This window comes from Mustela erminea, chromosome 10 (assembly GCF_009829155.1).
Source record: "Mustela erminea isolate mMusErm1 chromosome 10, mMusErm1.Pri, whole genome shotgun sequence".
Classification (NCBI taxonomy): domain Eukaryota; kingdom Metazoa; phylum Chordata; class Mammalia; order Carnivora; family Mustelidae; genus Mustela; species Mustela erminea.
In genome coordinates this window covers 25,943,520-25,958,100 of record NC_045623.1, presented here as the reverse complement: position 1 = coordinate 25,958,100, position 14,581 = coordinate 25,943,520, and the positions used below count along the sequence as shown (strand labels likewise).

Below are 14,581 nucleotides of genomic sequence, written 5' to 3'. Positions count from 1 at the left end.
TACTGACTGTGTATGGAAATCAGCCTAGTTTCTGGATCTTGATCTAAGAAGGTGAAGTATGTCACTGAACAAGTGAAATGTAAGGGGCTATAAGAAAATTGCATCTACTTTATCTAACAACAAATGTAAGACCTGCATAGATCTCTTCTACTTGAAAATGAGTAATACAGAAAGAGAAACAAGAATAACAACATGGAACCTTTGAAAAACATTTTGCTGCCAAGGGAAAAGAATCAGTGAAGAGAAAAGTGAAACACTGGAAACAGAAGAAGATGTTATAATTATACTTCATATCTTCTGAAACTCAAACAGGCATCTTCACAATGTACTGTGTAATCAAGGATCAGTTGAAAGTCAAGGCAGTTGTGCAAAGGCATATGGCTGAAAGAGAAATAATACAAGGGAATGAGAATGGGTTAACAGAGCTAGGTCTGCACTTAAGAAAGTGAGATCATAGACACATGACAAAAATAAATAACTGATATCAAGGGAGGTGAGAGAGATTGACATAATTGAAAAAATGCAAGGAGGCACCATCTCCATCAAAAATAAGCTAGTGGAATGAAGAGTGGAGGTGAAATTATGTGAGGCAAGATGGCCTTCCCCGTCTACCCTACTCTTTTTAAAAGTAGGTTGATGACCAGATTTCCTCACGTAAAAACAGTTATATCAAATTGATCTGAGTGGTATTGCTCCACTCACAGCAAATAGGGAGGGAAAACGCTTCCTTTTGTTATTGTTCAAACAAGCTATTTTGTTTGTTTGACACAGTAAGTATGTGGACTGATAATACCATGGGATAGCAATGCAAGAAAAATTCTAAATAAAATATTAGCAAGTAGAATTGAAAGTATGGATTTGCCGTGATTAAATATGCTCTTGCTGGGAGTGGAAAGATGATTTAATATAAAGCAATCTATTAGGATCCACCATTTAGTATGTCCAGGGGAGGAAAGTTATGATCTTAATAGACTAAAAATTATTAAATAAGATTTAAAACATCCATTTAAGAGATTCCCATTAAATAAGAACAAAGAGATATCTACTTATTATGATGAATAAATATACATGGAGATATATATCCCCATGTATATTGTGTGTGTATACATTAAATAATGTGTGTATGTATATATATATATACACACACACACACACACACACGTATATATATATATATATATACATATAATGTAAAACACTAACATGGGTGTGTGTCTGTTTGTATATACATCAGTCCAAAAGCTAAAATCAGACTGAATGTTTCCACAACAGAAGCATTCATATTAAATGCAAAAATGCTACTATCATTAATTATCTTGGCAGATCTAGCCAAGGTAAATAGCAAGAGAAAGAGTATGAAACATAACATTTAGAGGAAGAATGCAGTATTTTCATTAATGCAGGTATATTATTCTATTCTAAAAAGAACAAAAGAATCATCTGTCAAGTTATTAGACACAAAGAAACCAGTAAGTATGCTAAATATATAAAAATGTATTACATTTCTGTATATAAACAGCAACCTGTTAGAAAATATAATGGAAATAAAAGTTAAATTTAAAAGGAACACTCCATGTGAGACACTATAGAAAAAACTTAATGAGAAGGGTAATATATTTATATAACAAAAAAATTTAAATGCTACTAAAGGACATTAAAAAAGATCTGAATAAATGCCAAGATTTATTATATTCTTGGATAAGAGGAGACAATATTGTAAATATGGCAGTTCTTTGAATTTTGAAACCAGGCAAGCTAATCCTAAAGTTTATAGAGAAGAAACCAGTTACTGAGAACAGCCAGCAACTTTGAAAAAGGAAAAAAAGAAAGATTAATCCTACCCGACATTATAATGTCACGGCAATTAAAACTCTGCTTATATAAAAATATATGCAATAAAGGTGGAAAAAAGATGGATGGATTTAAATAAGCACTACCACATTCCTTTTATAAAATTATGTTTGAAATAGCAGTGATTTAGTAAAATCATAAAAGACCTAAAATGAAATATGGGAGTATTTTTCCACAATAATCTTAGAATTAGGAATGCTTTATAAGGCATAAACCCCAGACACCATAGGGTAGGAATGATTAATTTGACCAAATAAAAATCAAAATATCTGCATAAGAATATATAAAGTCTTAAGACAAAGAGTAAGAAAAAGTGCAACACATTTGATAAATGGCTAATTTCTTTCATCTTTGTAGAGACACTTCAAATTGGTAAGAAAAAGAACAGCAATAAAAAAATATGGGCAAAGGACAGTTCACAGAAACTGAAAATCATTAGGCATTTAAATATTTTTTAAAAGTTGCTGTATCTTATAAAGCTATACTAGATGAAAGTGATGATATCACTTCTTAACTTATTATTTTAAGAAATGAAAAGATTTTTGAAAACTCACACTGTTGGAGAGCAGATAGGAGAAAATGCATCCTCAGACATGACCAATAGGAGTATAAATTGCATAAACTTTTTGGAGATCAACTTTGTAATGTCTACCAAATTAGAAATATACACACTCTTTTACCTAGTAGTTCAACTTAAAGCGATATCTTAGAGATAAACTGGCAAAATTGCCAAATGACATGTATACAAGTTTTTTGAATTTTTGTTTTTAACAGCAAAAGGCTGGATTATATAAATGTCCATCAATGGTTCCTTAGTCAATTCAGGCTGCTTTAAGTGGAATACCATAGACTAGGTGGCTTACATAACAAACTTTTTTTTTTTCGCTGTTCTGGAGGCCAGGAAGTCTGAGATCAGGGTGTCCCTGTGGTCAGGTTTTGGTGAGGGCCTTTTTCCAGATTTACTCATGTATGGAAGAGAGAGTAAGAGTTTGGGTTTCTTCATCCCCTTGTAAGGACACCAGTCCCACCATGGTGGCTCTACCTCCACCTCCATGACCTCACCCAAACTTAATTCACAAAGGCTCTACCTCCAAACACCATCATATTGCAGGGTAAGGCTTCAACATGTGAACTGGGTGGGGGGAAGGGGACACATAAAAATGGAGTTCATTGCAATGGTCAAACAAATTATGGTTCATCCATGTAATGACACAGTTTGTAGTAATGAGAAATTTTTTCAACATTTCTTATGCAGCATTTTCCTTGGCTTACAGAATTTACTTTAATAGTTTTGTGTGAATCTATGAGGAAAGAATTTCCTGTTTTTGTTTGTTCAAAAATCTTAAATGCACCTTCATTTTTGAAAAATAATTTCATTGTTTAGCAGTGGGTTCCTTGCAGCATTTTAAAACTCTGCTTCAGGTTTTGGCTTGCTTGTCTTGAAGCTCTTATTTTTCTATTTTAAAGTAATGACTCCATTTCTTCTTGACAGTTTACAATGTTCTCTTTGTCTGATACACCTCAATGCCATTTCCTTTGCATTTTCTTGCTTGATGTTTATAACAATTCTCGAATCTATCAGTGAAGACTCCAGTTTCCAATTTGTTAAATCCTTAGCCATTATCTCTTTCAAATATTGGCTCTTTATCATTCTCTCCTCTACCTGGAGACTTTAGTACAAGTATTTTAGTTTTCTTTCTTTTTTTTTTTTAAATCATTTCCATGTATCTTTTAGGCTCTTTTCTGAATTTGTCATCTTATTTGCCCTCTCCGTGCTTTAGTCCAGATATCTTATATTGACTTTTCTCCCAATTCCCTAATGATCTCCTCAACTGTCTTTAATCTGCTGTCAATCAATGCATTATTTTCTTAATTTCAGTTATCTTATTTGTGCATTGATATCCGTTTTGCTCATTTATGGGTTTCAGCTGTACTGAAAGTATATATTGTGATATATTTACAAAATATATTAAAGTTATTTTAAAGTCTAAGTCTAGTAACTCCAATACATGTATCGCCTGTGGGTCTATTTTTATTGCCTATTTCTCTCTTGTTTTCAGATTATTTAATACACTATCTCATCCTCCAGGAGTTATGTTTTATTTTGCTTTTAATGCCAGATGATGTGTATGCACAGTGAAGTGCTAGATGCTGTCCTCTTTCTTCAGAGATTTACATTTGTTTCTGGCTGTCAGCCTGATATGGTAGTGCACCACCTTAATCCAGTGTGGACTGAGCTGTTGAAAAATTAAATTTCAATCTTTGTGAGGGATAATCTGTTTTCTGTTTATCCTTTGTAGGATTTTCTGCTTATCAGTGTATTTGTAGGGGATGTAACCATTCAGGAATCCCAACTGAGTATCTAAGGTAACTTCCAGGGGATTCATCATTGGTAGGTCCTTTGTCTTCCTCATACCATAAGCGCTGAAAATTCTGCTAGGTTTCTTGACTTTTTAGTTACTGCTTTCTGCTTGACTTCTCATTCTTAGCTACAACTTAAAAACAAAAACACTTCAAGGGGAATAGTGACACCAAATGTTAGGCTAAGCTCAATGCATTTTCGTTCTTTCTGGGATGCTGGTCTCTCAGGTTCTGAATGCCGTCTGCGGTTGTTCCCCAATGATTATGAACGGTCTTTATTTTTTTTTTTTTTTATCTAAAAAGGATTCACTGTTGTCCATTGTAGGACTATTGGTCTAATACAAGTTAACTCCTAATAGCCGAAAGTGGAAGTCTAAATTAGGTATTTCTGAGGTGTGACCATTCTGAATAACTTTTGATTTACTATTGTCATTACAAAAAGGTTTTTTTCACATATGTCTGTTATAGAAAATACATTTGTTAGACATAGGAGGACTTCATTTGCAGATGACTAAAAATGAGTACATAGGACAGAAGTAAAAAACCAAGAGGACATGAAATAATGAAAGTTAAAGAAGAAGATTATTCTTTTTAAGAATAATTTGTTGACTGATCCTGGGAAGTTAAATAAGATAAGAAAAAATGGAAATGTGTAAGGATATCAATATTGGTTCCAAATATTGATGTTAAGGTACAAATATTACAAATATTATGTGGTATAGGCATCAGATATATCGATAAACTAAAAAGCCTATAAGCAGACACCAAAGTCTACACAACTGTAAATGTCACTATTTTATTATAAAGGTGGTGTTTCAAGTCAATGAAGAAAATTAGTAATTAAATAAATAGCATTGCAACCCGTTGGGCACTTAATAGGGAAAAAAATCCTTAATTCATACCTTAAATCAAAATAAATTCTAAAGAGATCAAAGACGGAAACCTTATAAAATACCATATAGAAATAGGGATAAATATAAGGGTCAATTCTTTTCTTTTTCTTTTTTAACAAAGGAAAAATTGGGAACCTGGATGGCTCAGTTGGTTGTCTGCTTCCGCTCGGTCATGATCCTGGCATCCTGGGATGGAGCCCCACCAATCAGGCTCCCTGCTCAGTGGGGTGTCTGCTTCTCCCTCTCCCTTGCCCTACCCCTTGCTTTTGCTCTCTTTCTTACAAATAAATAAATGAAATCTTAAAAAAAAAAAAGAAAAAATTTATTCATAAATATTTAGGAAGACATATTCAATCTTAAGATGTAAAAAGGCTCTGGGGAAAATAATTTTAAAAAATAAAGATTTATTTTAGAAATCATGAAAACATTGGAATTACTACTCTGTAAAACAAGAATATTGGAAAAGAACTAAAAAAATAAATCTACTTATAAAAAATGAGAAATTTAGAAGTAATATAAAAAAAGCAAGTTAACAATAGGTAATTGTTGTTTTAATTTAAAAGAATGTTGTATACAGGGGGCCTAGGTGGCTCAGTGGGTTAAGCCGCTGCCTTCGGCTCAGGTCATGATCTCAGGATCCTGGGATCGAGTCCCGCATCGGGCTCTCTGCTCGGCGGAGAGCCTGCTTCCCTCTCTCTCTCTCTGCCTGCCTCTCTGACTACTTGTGATTTCTCTCTGTCAAATAAATAAATAAAATCTTAAAAAAAATATATTATATACAAATCCAAGCTAGTGCCTCTCAATGAAATATATATTTTTGTAGAAATTTAAAAAGTATAATAATTGACAAAGAAAAATAATTAATTAAGCATACTATTTAAGGAAAATTTGAGGGAAAAGTATTAAATGATTATCATTGTCACTGTCCAGAATGTTTTGGGCTATGTGGTTTTGTGAACATGAGTTTTTAATATTTTGAAGAATAAAATTTTCTGATTCTAGTATAATTTATTCCAAGCTAAGGAAAATGATAAAGAGCTGCCCAGTTAGTTTGACAGATGTAGGATAATTCTAAACCCAAATCAATAAAAGATTGCAGAAAAGAATCATACACACAACCTCATTTACATAAAGATTTACACATTTTAAATTGTTTAAAAAATATATTTAGCAGTTTGTTATAAAAATTTTCTATAATCAATTGATTGTGCTTAAACAAATATTCAATACCACTCAGCAGCCGTTGCTTATTTTTAAAATGCTTTTGAGGGAAGCCTGGGTAGCTCAGTCAGTTAAGCAACCAGCTCTTGATTTGGGCTCAGGTCATGATCTCTGGGTCAAGAGTTGAGCCTACATGGGGCTCTGTGCTCACTGGGGAGTCTGCTTGAGATTCTATCTCTCCCTCTTCCTCTATCCCTCATCCACCCCCTCAAATAAATAAATAAATCTTTTAAAAAAATGCTTTTGAGAAGTATGTACTAAAGCATATACCGTTAACATAAGGAAACTCTTCCCAATGTTGAAATCATATTTAAGGGTATTTTAATAGTTTCTTCCATTTATTGGGATTTATTTCAATTAATCATTTCAACACTAGAAAGTAAGTTATTGCCCTGCTTTTAAAGAGATTTACTTTATACAGAAAGTAAGTGGAAGAACTAAGCTAGGAAGTGTCTTAACCATTATAGTGAAACAATAGAGAAACTATAATCTATTTTGAGTAAAACAGGTATTTGCTTTATAAACAATGAAGATCTTATACCAGAGACCACCAAAAGCAAAAGTGAAAAGTGACCTGCATTCTGGAAAAATACTTCAACTCATCTGATAGAAAAATGGGTTAATGCCATTAATATAAAATCAGAAAATGTGTTTTCTTAACTTAATTTTTTTTTTCAGAAAACCCAACAACTCAAATCTTCTTTATATTTAGGATGTTATAACTGTTTCTTTCCTGATAACAATTAAAGATTTCTCTCCTTCTTACCTAAGCTTATTGTCTTTTCTGGAAATGGAAACGGAATAAGCATTAGAGAAATTCTTCATAAAAATTACTCTGTATTTAACTTCTATTAAAATGCACTATCTTTGATGATTCAATCCACTTTGACTTTAAAAATATTCCTGGGCTTCATAGTAAGATACTATCATCTTTGTGTTTTTTTCCTTTTGACTCTTCAAAACATGCAATTAAATTTTCTCACTTTCATATATTGATTTTATTCTTAGCCTGAATATGTCCTAACTATGTATTTCAGGAAATTTCTGTCTTTAGTCGTCGGAGAAATTTAATTCCATTTGATCAGCTAACCAGGTTAAGCAACTTGATCAGGAGATAAAATTTTAATTAACAAGGAAATGCACTGGAACCAAAAGAAAAAGTTACTAAAACAAGTTGAATACAAAATATTAGCCATTTTTATTCATTCATGATAAAAATATTAGGGGAGCCTTTATGAGATGTGAGGTATTTACTACATTCTCATTTTTTTCCAGTCTTTGTCCACATCTTTTTTTTTTTTTTTTTTTTAAGATTTATTTCTTTATTTTAGAGAAAGAGAGAGAGCATGGGGAGGAGCAGCGGGAAAGAGAAACTTTAGCAAATTCCTCCCTGAGCTCAGAGCCTGATGTAGGGCTTGATCTTAGCACCCTAAGAGAATGACCCGAGCTGAAAATTGGATGCTTACCCAATGGCGCCACCCAGGGGCCCCTTTGTCTATGTCTTTTATTTAAATGTTACAAATGGTTTGCCACAGAATTGTACTTAAGTTAAGTGACCATCTCTTGACTTTGGCTCAAGTCATGATCTCTGCGTAATTATCAAGCAATTTTCAAAATGTGTGTAATTTTTAAAGAAACATTCCTAAAATAATTTTCGTTCTCATTTTCATCGGAATTACATGTGAAATAGCCAAATACAAGCCGATGTATCTATCAAGGTTTCATGGGGCAGCAGGTCAGTTTAACTTCTCTATTCTCCCATCTTCTTCTTCTTCTTTTTCTTCTTCTTCTTCTTCTTCTTTTTTTAATATTTTATTTATTTGATAGAGAGAGAGATCACAAGTAGGCAGAGAGGCAGGCGAGGGGCGGGGCGGGGGGGGCGGGGGAAGCAGGCTCCCCACTGAGCAAAGAGAGCCTGATGTGGGGCTCCATCCCGGGACCCTGAGATCATGACCTGAGCTGAAGGCAGAGGCTTAACCCACTGAGCCACCCAGGCGCCCCTCTCTCATCTTCTTTAGTGGGCATCAGTCTAAGGTATTGTCCCAGGCTTTACTTGCAGCCTCAACCAAGCTTGGAGTCAATGTCAAAGAGCATTTCCTCATATTCTTTTCCGGTTTGTTCTCTCATTTATTCTTTCTATTCTGAACACATAGGTTTAATGTTAAATCACCATCCAGATGTTAGTTGACTTCTCTGGAAGTTAGTCATAGCTATCTCTTATGCAATTTCATTATAAGAAGAATATCTGAAGTTTATGTTTGGGTTCCACTATACTTTTTTAGTTGTCTGCTTCCCTAAATATTTAATGGTGAGCAATAATCATATAAACCATCCTTTATTAATTCTATTGTTCATCAAGTGTTTATTGAGTGTTCACTGTGTGCCTGATGTTACAGTAATTACTGGGGTTACATGTGGAAATAAGGCATAATCCTTTGCCTATCTCTTCAGTCTTTCTTAGGTCATGTCTTTTACTCTATGAAAATCGCATTGCTCAGGCTATTCACAGTTACATCTCTCTTCATCTTTCAAGATTAAGCTCATTGCTCCTCTTTGGGGTTTCCTGGCATCTAAGTACCCATTTGGTTTGCTTCATTGTATTGAAAATATCAGGTTACAAACCAAGATTATAAGAACAGAATTGTATCATATTCATCTTTCTATCTCTCTCATTTGTCTGTGTATAACATAATAGCCACTCTGCAAGTGTTGATTGAACTCTATATAAGCTATACAGAACTGAGTCTAGTAGGTGAGTAACATATCCAGAGATAGATTATGGCAAAATAGAAATATTAACAAGACAGGAACAAGGTGTTGCAGTACTAGCACATAAAGAAGGAAAAAAGAACTAATTCTGTGCGCAAGTTTTTTTAGCTACTGTCTCTCAGATCCAGATTCAATCTTTTATGTCTTTTTCTGTGACTCCGGAACTGGGAGTATATTTTGCCAAAAGAAATAAAAGATTGGAAAGCAAGAGGAGGGTAGATGAGGGGCTTCCTCCTTTGTGTTCTGCTTGCTGATCTTGACAGTGTTTCTTAGCCATGGAGTAATCAAACAGCCAGAAGTCATTGGTTTCCTTCTACCAGCTTCTTTCAAGACTCCTAGAACCATCCTTATCTTAGTCCTTCATAGGAGCCATTACTAGCAGCCATGACTTCCTTCCTTAGAAGGACTCAAGCTCAGCTTCATAGGACTTCACCTCTGAGCTTCTAGATCTGATAACCCTAAACTCTTCCCGTTGTTCCTCAGCCTTTGTGTGGTAACTGCTTCCCACAGTTGTTATTTCTTCCTTACCCATGGCCTGTGTTTTGATTTGCCAGCCCTGTAACATCAATGGAACTAGTTCTTTTGGCTAAGTCTTCTTTATGAGATACCTTCGTTGGGTGATTTAGTAGGATTTATTTTTATTGGTTGGCCCCGTGACTAACATGTACTGCCTGGAGATGGTATAGAAAAGACCTTACAGAAGAAGTGATGTTGGAGCTAATTTTTATTTATTTATTTATTTATTTATTAGAAGATTATATTCATCCATTTGACAGAAAGAGAGATCACAAGTAGGCAGCGAGGCAGGCAGAGAGAGAAGGGGAAGCAGGCTCCTGCTGAGCAGGGAGCCCGATGAGGGACTTGATCCCAGGACCTGAGATCATGACCTGAGCCAAAGACAGAGGCTTTTATGAGCGCCTCCCAGGTGCCCATTATTTTTAAAGGATATGTAGGAAAGCTAGAGAAAACTTTATGGACCTTAAAAAGCAAAAATGAACTAAACCAGCGAATCAAGTGGCTAATGACTTACAGTGATCTACTTCTAACCGCCGTTCTGTAGGACTTCATTGGAACTAGGAATTCCTCATCCTAAAAAAATAAAGTTCGAGAAGTAATGCCCTAATCTGAAGATCTGAATGAACCTGATTGGAAATATGTCTGTGACCATTATATTCAGTCCTATTAATAATAAAATCCATTGTGATTTTCATATATGATCCTCTTTAATATTTTTAATAACATTGTAAATTTACCTGTGTAGATATTTTAAATAGGTTTCCCGAAGTCATATAGCTTATAAGAGACAGATTCCATTAGGATCTGAATTCTAATGTAAAATCCAATGTATTCTTCATGCACCATGTGGCCTTTAATTGCAGACAAAAGCTGTTGGGGGGCAAAAAGAGTTTATAGCCCTGTCAGATCATAGCATGCTCCCAAGGGCCCTCTAAACATGGGCATGGCATAAGAAATAATACTTCTTTGGCACTTAAAATTTGCAAGGCATTTTACAAAGTTTTTCTTACGGGTAATGCCATTCAGTTGTCACAACTATCCCTCCACTTTAGAGATGAGAAAACTAGGGCTTGAAGGTGTTAAATAATTATCGCATAGTTGGTACAGGACAAAGTCAGAATTTCATAGCAGGCATTCTGAATCCAGAGCCCACGTGCTTAATCACTATACTCTGGTGTCTCCTGTAAAAAACTATTCTTGTTTCTTAAATTGAGTGAACATAGGGGAACATATGAGTGAATGCAGGGGAAAGAAGAGAAAAGAAAAAGAGAGAGCAAGGCAAGCCGTAAAACAGACTTGTAACTATGGAAAACAAACTGAGCATTGCTGGAGGAGAGATGGGTTGGGGGATAGGCTGAATGGGTGATGGGTATGAAGGAGAGCGCTTGTTCTGATGAGCGCTGGGTGTTATAAGTACATGATGAATCACTGAATTCTACTCTTGAAACTGATGTAACACTATACGTTAACTAACTAGAATTTAAATAAAAATTTGAAACATTAAAAAAGAAAACAAAAGGTATTCTTAAACTATCTTGTGCGGAAGGATATTTTCATCCTAAATGTCTGAATGAATAAATAACATTTTTACATTACAAGTTAAAATGGAGAGAATGAAATAATTTGCATGTCACTGTAAGTTTGAAGCAAAGTGAATTTGTTAGAGCATTATACATTTGGCGGTAACAATTGGATTCTACACTAGACTGAAACTACTTTTATTGAAGTATTATCAAACTTACACTGGAAAATTGAAATTGCCTACATATTAATAACTGATAGATTCATAAACTTTCATAATTTTCTAAATAACTTCTTTCTTTTGTGAATTTAAAATATGATACCATAGTCAAAAGTAAACTTGTTTAAAAGACTGCTACTATTTTTCAGGCATCTATATTGTTATATATTTATAATTTAGTTTATACCACTCTCATATTCTGCTTTTCCCCCCAATTATAGATACTATTGAAAGGAAAAAGCCACCCCACTTTCTTTCACGTGATCTGTCCACAATATTTCAATTCCTAAAGAACTAAGATTAATTACTTTTTAAAAGATATTCAGTTGTCAACTGAACTGGCATATAAAATCAAGATAAAAATATGTCACTGCTTTTGTAGTCTAAATTGATGTTTTTAAAAAACTAATAAAACATTTATACAAAATTTCTTTTTGAAATCTAAGCAAATGCCTAATAATTGCATTAAATAACAATGTAAGGCATGAAAATGTTTTTGATAATGATTTTTTAATAGTCATAATGTAAACTGTCCTATTTAGAATGTGTTGATATGAAAAACTTTAAAATTGGTTTTAAAGGGCATGAGAATAAAATTAGCTCACTTTATCTGTCCAGGATGTTGACCTTTAAATCAAACCATATCAAGCGACTTTCAGCTACCTTTTCTTCTTCTAAGGACAGTGACAATGTAGCTGTTCAGCTTAATAATAGCAAAGTTTGGAAATTGTCATCACTCTTTCTGCTCTAAAGTCTAAAGCTTAAGCACTAAGTCAGGCAGTTTCCTACCAAACTCCTGCAGGGAGTCTCCAGCTGGGCTGTCTCGCTGGATATTTTTTGTTGGGGTCCCTGAGATGTCTCATTTTGCCAACTCTCCCAGGACTGTAGGAGCTCCCTCAGCCTCCAGCTATCCGCTTCATTTCCTGCATACTAAGTCTTGCTTTTTCTTTCCTTCGTATTCTATCTTGACAGAATATTTGGAATGACACTCTAAGCCCTGTAACTAACACACTTAAAATCTCTATTCATATCTGCAAAGCTGTTTCCACCAACTCCCAATCACTTCTCTGCAGACCACTTTGTTCCTTTAGTTCCCTAAATTCAGTTTCAAACATTTGAAGATCACATGATCATATCCAAACATTAATATTAAATATAAATACATATGCTGTACAAATATAGATTTAAAAAATCATTATTTTATAAAATAAAGCATAATTTTGTCTGTAGTCATATTTTTAAATATAGGCACAACAGTACTTTGGAAAACCCTGCCAAGTCAACATATGTGGCTGGAATTCATTTCTTATACTGGCTGCATAATATTCCAGAATACATTTCACAACTTATTTATCTAATCATTTATAGATAGGTATTCAAATCCTTTCTAGTTTCAGCCACTATATAAACTGCTAAAATTAAAAATTATTGCAGACTGGTTCCCTTGCTTTTGAGGACCCGAGGTCAGTTTTTAAATTTTAATACACATGTCAATAGATATGTTTTATATTTTTAGGATATATCATGAGATTGCTTTCACAAAATGGTGCAATAATTTACCTATCCATTGGTATTTAAAAGACTAGTTTCTACCTGTGCCTGCAGCAGCACTAGGTCTGATTAATTTCCAGTCTTCTTTTGTGGTCACTTGGCTCCAGAGCAGAGGAAAGGGATCTGCATATCTGACCGTTCCTCAGCCCACACATTTTCTGTCACAGATCCTTGGGTCCTTTAATTCCCAAATGTTTATGAAGTGGAAATTAGGTTACTTTTCCCCAAGTCCTGAAAACTTGCTTTCTTTGGTATGTTAAGTCAGGTACAGCACACCCATCTCCCTTTCAGTGTCACCTGGGATTCTGTCTAATCTTCTGTTATCTATTATTTGTTTACAATTATTCACAAATATGATAAATTTAAAAAATAGGTACATATGAAGAATGTATTATGGTTTTAAGTCAAACCTGGTGGATCTAGGTTTTATATATGACAAATGGCTACCAACAAACTCTTTTAAAAAATATATATATATACATATAAGGTTTTACTTATTTATTTGACAGACAGAGATCACAAGTAGGCAGAGAGGCAGGCAGCGGGGGTGGGAAACAGGCTCCCCCCTAAGCAGAGAGCCCGATGCAGAGCTCGATCCCAGGACCCTGGGATCATGACCTGAGCCGAAGGCAGAGACTTAACCCACTGAGCCACCCAGGCATCCTGACCAACAAACTCTTTTAATAGATGGAAATATTCTGTATCATGATTATGGTTGTGGTTACACTGTTATTATATATAATTGTCAAATTTTATCAAGTTGTACATTTAAATTTGGTGAAATTTGCTGACTATAAATTATACCTCAGTAAAACTGATCCAAAATTTAAAAGCTGTGGTAGCATGTATATCCAGTAATACTAGATTAGGTATTTCAGGTTCTCTACCAGAAAAAACTACTGAAGTAAATATTCGAAACGTGAAATGTGCTTTTTTGTCTTGAAGACATTTGGCAATCCAGAAGTATAGAATTTTAGTCTTTCTAGTCTCATAAGAGTAGATAAGAAATGTCACATCTTATATAATATGGCAGGTTTAACAAGAGCCCCCATCTCACTCCTCTCACATTCTGTAATAATTGTGTGGGTAAGAGTAGACCCGAAGTGGGATCCCCACATAGCCATTTTCAAGTCAACTCGAAATACAGTTGGTATTTTTTCAGAATGTAGAGAAAAAGAGTGACTCTAATAACTTCAACAATTAAGACATCTATCACTCCAATCTGCATGCCTAACCATGGAATCTTTGATAAGGACCCTGCTGGATTTGCTGGATAAATACTTGATATTGTCTTTACGGATCCAAATATTTTCTCCTTTCTGCCTGTTAACTGTTTAGTGTTGGTTTTGTTTTCAGGATAAATAAATCCTCCTGTAGTCCCCAAATGGGCTCAGCATTTCCAGATGTCAAATCCAGAATCAACAACTTCCAGGTCTTCAGAAGTGGAGCAAGTGTTCCAGCGGAGAGGGAAAGAGGATTGCATGCAGGCAGAAGTGAGTGAGTCTGTATGTTTCACACTTCTATTTTCTTTCTAAAGCAGGAGATAACATCACCTGCTGAGAGTAAGGAGGAAGGTTATGCAAGCAAGGTTCAGAGTCTTCTCTGAACTTTTGAATTTTATCCAAATTTTGAAATAGTCATCACGGGGAGTAAGAATAGGAGTTGAACAAAGAAACAG

General features: G+C 34.5%; 1 protein-coding gene across 1 annotated transcript in view; it reads left to right on the top strand.

Annotated features, from left to right (window-relative positions):
- The window catches only part of LOC116567492, a 545,558-nt gene extending 531,257 nt beyond the window's left edge, over positions 1 to 14,301 (top strand). The window contains exon 5 of the mRNA XM_032302557.1: positions 14,260 to 14,301. The gene's annotated coding sequence lies outside the window, so the exon portion shown is untranslated. The remainder of the gene's footprint in view (positions 1 to 14,259) is intronic.
- Positions 14,302 to 14,581: the final 280 nt, after the last annotated feature.